We start from the raw sequence: 6,386 nt of genomic DNA, 5'->3' as shown, positions 1-6,386 counted from the left end.
ACTAAATAACTTTTAGGCCAGCACCGACAGCATGGCGCGATAGCCGAGCGGCTAGCAATGTGAACTTCCGATCCAAAATTCTTGGTTCGAATTACAAGAAAAAAATTTTTTTTTTTTTTGAAATTTGCATTGAAGGACATTTCTGATTATTTATTGAAAACAGTTTTTTGGCTTTTCTATTTTTGGTTTAGATACTGAAAGTCAGTTTAAGTGAATCGGTATAAATATTTCGTACATTAATTTTTGTTGTGAGCGTGTAATTCTCAAAAGGTTTATTAGAAAATCTATTGACTAGGTAGTGTGGTATCTGTTCTTATCAGATTAACATCTGATAGATCCTCCATCGGAGGACAACAAATGTTAAACTAATTTTTGGAAATGGGCGGAGTGTTTTAGGGGCTTGCTCCACCTCTGCCACGGGTTGGCCCGGTATTGCAGTACCGCCGGGATTTCGGCCCAAATTATTGAATAAATACAAGAAGAAATATACTAATACATTTAGCTTTGGTGGGAAGAGACATAAATTTTTATATGAATACAAGTAGACGAAAATGGAAGAAATTTGTCTGTTTCTTCGGTCCGTTTGGGTATTTTTTTTGACAACATCGAAACCAAAGCATTTGTATCATATTTTATCTATCATAAGCCACTCGTATCATTTGTTGGAATTGAAAACATTGAGGATGAATAATAATAAAATGAAGAAAATAAAATATGAACTTTATAGCAATATTATAATGAACCTATAATTATCCCGCTCCTTATGCTGCTTTCGTCTCATTCTCTCTCAGTTTGTTTTACGGAAGGTTTCACTTCTATCGCGTCTAACCGTTAGACTGGTATTTTTTTAAATTTCTTTCCGTTGTTTATATGAAACCTCGCATAGTAAACCTTTCCCGAAATTTTGAATGCTCATCAATAATATATTCGCGTTGTAGTTTGCACGAGTTTAAGTTTTTCCAAAAATGTCTCGCCAAAACCAAAAAACTGCTTATTCGCTGGCCACCTCTTTTATTATAAAGCAGTATGCCTGTGTATCGCAAAGGATTAGCCAACATTTTACAGTTGCAACTCATTGATTGTCTTCAAATCCCTTCACATTTTTTCCTCAGGCCTCTACGCATTGGCCCACATTTCATGACTTTAATGAATTTTGGTGGTGGTGGCAGCTTTTTGGCAATAAATTGGCATTTAATTTAATTCAATTTGAATTACACTCTCATCCGCTTACACTCAAATCACAACACACACAAATCAGTAACGATGATACATACATACACACACATACATATATACATATGCAAGTATGCAGCAGCGTTGCATTTGCGGCATGTGATTGCGTGAAAGCCCCCCAAAGCGCAATTTTTCGATCAAAACACAACCGCGAAATGATCATGAGCACAACTTCACTCAACAATAACAACAAAGGACCTTTCTCGTACTCGTACATAACTTATCGAATGAATGCAAGTACTTGCGGATTAATACCCTGCAGAGAAAACGCGCAAACTTCTAATTAAGATTTGCCTTTAATCCCAAATGAGAATCAGTGGGAAGGTGACTAAATTTCCACTCATTGAAAAGGGAGCGAAATGGAGCTGGTAGGTAGGTAGTTGGGTAAGTGAAATGGTTGAAGTGCCCATCACCACTAAAGCGCCGTTTTGATATCATTATGAGACCTCCAACAAACAGACATCTACAGCCAGTCTGCCAAAAGCCGTCGAAGAAAGAAGCACCCAGTGGCCTTAATCGCCTAGCTGCCAAGCCCAGACATTTATAGAGAAATTGCTCAACAGTCTCCTTCTCTGGAAGGTCCCCACAGCTTCTACAAAGGGGGTTATATGATAACCCCAGCTTTTCTGCGTGTGCGCCGATCGTCCAGTGACCGGTAAACACAGCCACAAGTTTGGAAATTGAATGACGAGATGTTCTAAGGACTTTCTGAGTCCTCCGTATATTGCACTGGGGCCAAAGGGCTTTCGAAATAGCACATGAAGAAATGGAGCTCGATCTTTTCTGCGCTTTCTTGAGAAATAATTTGTGCAGTTCCCCTTTAACAACTGTCAGGGGCAGGCCGATGACCGGGTAGGAGGTCTCTGAGGCCAATTCAGTCCCCTTCCTGACAAGCTCATCAGCAATTTCATTTCCCTCTATGTCCTGGAATCTAGATTAGAGAACTATTACCTGCACACCTAGGACACCCTTCGGTGTCACATTCCCTAAACATTTTGCATACCTGCAGGATCGCAAAGACTTCTGTTTCAAAACACCAGCAGTATTCGGCAGTTTAAAGGGGATAGCTAAATTGGTTGATTTAGAAGAAACCCCTACTCCGACTCCCCATTCCAACTTAGTGTCGTCAGTGAAGACAGAGGTGAAAACTTCGGTGCAGATTTTCCCCTCTATCCAATCCTGCCTATTTGGAAATATTGCCATAGCATGACCCTCAAACTCCAGTTTGCGGATGGAGAGATCTGTACGAAGCTCGGAGAAATACGGTGTCAACTGCCCGAAAATGCCACCATGTCCCTTAGGAGATTGCCTCCAGAGGCCAACCACAAGAAAGGGAGCTGGACTTTCTTTTATTTTATTTTTTGTTTTACATTTTCATAAGGAACTCGCAATGGTTCAAGCAAACTGTTTAGAATTACTCACTTAAAATCGATGATTTCAGAATAAATTGAAATTAGTTCGGGCCCCTCGAGCAACTATCAAGGAGCCAGAACTTGTTCCTCAACCACGTGTCGTGCCAGGAAAACATTTGATAACTCTTAAAACTTCGCCTTACCACTCATCAGTTCCGGTAACTAAAATAATTAATGCTCAAATTCACCAGAAGGCACCAGCTAAGAAATCATTGGATTTCCCTGTATGGCATCTACAATTGGACACTCGTATGTGCCGGCACCTCAACTGCCAAGTGTTACTCTGTGTCTACAGATTATCAAATTGATTCCAATTAACACTTGCCACCGCAGGAATCGAGCGCAACACCTTAGTTCCCGCACAGTTCGCAGCTCGTGTGTATGTGTGTGTGTGTGCAAGTACAAGCGCATGTTTCTCTGAGTATTTTATGGATTTCGCACGACACCAACAATAACAGCCACCTACCCTGCAATGAAATCAATAAAAATAACGTTAAGATTCGAGTGGACTGATCAACTTTATTACCTTCATTGTACCTCTAACAGCGCGCGCCTTTCTTTCTACACCGTCCAAACTGCCCCCACCAACACCTCTTGTGCATTTACGTATTTGCGCTTTTCGTAGCACGACCAAGCCCGTCATAAGTTATATGCGTGTTGTCATAAATTTGGTTACCAATCGAATTGACAAACGTTTGGCTTTTGTGCATAAATGCAGCTTAAATGATGCGATGCGAAAGGCGAATGACGACGGCGACAGCAGTACAGCAGTGCAGCAGTCCAGCAGTACGGCGATGACTTCAACTGGCTCTCACTCGTAAGTGGGTCTGGACTTTTGGATCGGGCTCATAAGCACTGCACTGAACTTATTGGTGAGTTTGGAGCCGGTGGCAAGACGACAACGGTAGTAGTGGTCATGCAGAAGTGGCTGTAGTGGTAGGCATACATTTTGTGGTTGTCGGTGTTGTGAGCGCTCGTAACGATGCATGCGTTACGGTTCAGCGCAGCTCGTGTGAAATGATAAATAATCCATAATTTCGTGTGGCATTCAAGTTCTTTTTTTGTGACACATAAATTACGTATTAACGCTTTAAGCTGTGGCATACAATAAAGCGCATTTCTGTTAATTCACACACATCCATGCATCCACACATACATATATGCACCTTCGTGAATTGTTCAAATGCCAAAAGGTAGAAATCAGTGTAGTATAACGGACAGCATCATGAGTATCCAAAATCGTAAAACCTTACTGTGACCAAGTTGATCAAGTTTTAACTATAACTGAACTTGAATAGCAGTGCAGGCACGCCTCTCATTTCGCTGCGTTGTAAAGAGCTATTGAAGTGCTGCTTCAGAAAACAACTACTTGGTACTGAGTAAGTGCTCCTGCAAAGATGGGCCACGCATCAACTCAGCGAGCGGTGGGCTAGTGCGTAAACGTGCAAAGTCACCAGATCCTTCGCGACCACTGGTAGATCGGGGGCGCTCAAACGAACTTCTAAGGGTAACAAAGCCGCAGCTCTCGAATTTGGTATGTAACCTTACCGAATATTGTCCGTTAGGTATCCATGCGGTGGGACTTGGGACTGCTTCAAGCTCTTTCTGCAGAAGCTGTCTGGAAAAGGAGGTGGAATCATCTCAGCACCTTATTCTCAGCTCTTCTGCTAACATAGGGCAAAGATTAAGACAACTGGGCTCTCACTTGTTTGTTGCACCTGCGGTTATTGCGGGTTTAAATATCACACCGCAAAGGAGAAGAGGTCGCGGTCGAACAAAAGAACATTTGGAGAAAGTCGATGTGCAAAAACAACAACAGAACCTTGTACGATGGAAGAGTCTTGTCGAGGCCCTATGCTACCGAGAGGAGTGAACAAGGAAAAAAAATATATCACACACCTGATAAAATTCATCAGTAGCTTGAAGCGGTTAATATGAACGTAATTAGCCACTGTTGGTCGTCATAGTCTAGTCCAAAACCCCTGCTTCCCATTTCCACCTGTTTGGTTCTTTTCCTTCTGCTTTCACTTTCCTCCCCCACCCTCTATGATATCACAACGGACGAATTTTGATTATTTGTCTAAGTGGGCTCCTGGCAAGGGCCGCCAGTATATATAATTGAAAAGGTTGACCAAGCCCATAGACGACGATCACCTGTTCACTATACAGGGCTAGTTTACTGGGGCGACAGCTCTTGCTCGAGAAAAATCCGAGTCATTCCGGCAACGTAGAACCGGCTGCCATTGGAATGTTCTGAATATTGTAGCAGTTTAAACACCTACTTGTCCATAATTGACCCCGACATAACAAACACATGTCCGGCATGTGAAGGCACCCCGCACGACACTAACCACCTTTTCACATGGCTTTTAAAACCTACTCATCTAACAACCCTCTCCCTCTGGACCCAACCTGTCGAAACAGAAAGTTTCCTGGGCCTACCTTTAGATGAGCCAGACGAAGGCGACCGGTGATATACCCTACACTGACGGGGCTTCTATTACTGCTTACAACGATAACAATAACAACGACGATCAGCTATCACTGGCCAGACTGTTTTCAGTGTTTCTAAGTTGATCGAGGCTTTGTTCTCGAATCAAGGGCCAGTTATGGCATTAACAGTTCTTGTCCTCTTGAAATCCTGTAGAATGAGGCGAGCTGCTTTCTGCCAGAAAATAGTGTCGCGCTGCTTAAACAGAAAATTTATTTCAAGTGCGTTTGGTCGAAATGATTCAAATTCAAGATTGTGGGAAAACTTAACTTTATTGCGGGCAAAACTCACGAACCGCCCTATCGTACTGTGCGTGGCGACGAAGATATTGTCGCTGTGGCCGAGAGTGTACAATTCCAGAATATAGATTGGCCATCGGTAGCAACGCATCGGCAGCTGACTGAGGTGAGTGTTCGCCCAAGAGAGGTTTCACTGTATATGGCAAAGGTTTGAAGTATGAATGGATTTAGCAAAACAGTTTAAAAGCAAATTTTCAATGAATGATTTTTTCATCATGAAAACAAAAGATATTTTAGGGGGGCACAACTTTCGGTAACTGACACAACTATACGAAAACGATTTCGGAGCTTAAAAGAACTACGAATGAAACATACCCTATGATTAAAAAGTACCGGGAAGGGGATGTTAACTGTTTTCCTCGATTACCAAGACGCAGTGCACCATGACTACCTTCCATCGGTCCAGACAGTCAATAAAGAATATTATTTATCCGTTTTGAAGCGTTTGAGAGATGCTGTACGTCGCAAACGGCCGGAAATGTGGGCAAACAATTCTTGGATTTTTCATGATGATAACTGCCCATCGCACCGAGCCAGAATTGTGTTGGATTATTTGACCAAATACCAAATAAATACCTGCACGATTTACCTGGTATGGCCCCGTGTGACTTCTTTTTGTTTCCCAAGCTGAAATTGCCACTTCGTGGAAGGAGATTTCAGTCGGTAGAGGAGATCAAAGAGAATGCGACGAAGAAGCTGAAAGCCATCCCTTCGTCGGCCTACCAGGGGGGCATGGAGGACTGGGTTAAACGTTTAAAAGGGATAAAATAAATTTGCCTGAAATTTAACTCTGTTTTGTTTTATTTAAATATTCCCAGTACTTTCTGATCATAGATGGATGTTAAATAACCATCTCGACGGTTTTCAGAAAAATCAAAGCAAATTTGTTGTATGGTACCGGGATTACCGAAAATACAGGATTTACAGGATTGAATTTTTGCAATTTTTTTT

General features: G+C 42.2%; 1 non-coding gene across 1 annotated transcript; it reads left to right on the top strand.

Moving 5' to 3' along the window:
* The first annotated feature begins 271 nt into the window (after window positions 1-271).
* Window positions 272-465, top strand: LOC129236646 (U2 spliceosomal RNA). The gene has a single exon (XR_008581699.1). It is a non-coding gene; the product is annotated as a U2 spliceosomal RNA (small nuclear RNA).
* Window positions 466-6,386: the final 5,921 nt, after the last annotated feature.

This window comes from Anastrepha obliqua, chromosome 1, assembly GCF_027943255.1.
Source record: "Anastrepha obliqua isolate idAnaObli1 chromosome 1, idAnaObli1_1.0, whole genome shotgun sequence".
NCBI lineage: Eukaryota > Metazoa > Arthropoda > Insecta > Diptera > Tephritidae > Anastrepha > Anastrepha obliqua.
Note: the sequence above shows the minus strand (reverse complement) of the source record. Positions and strands in the feature narration are given on the sequence as shown.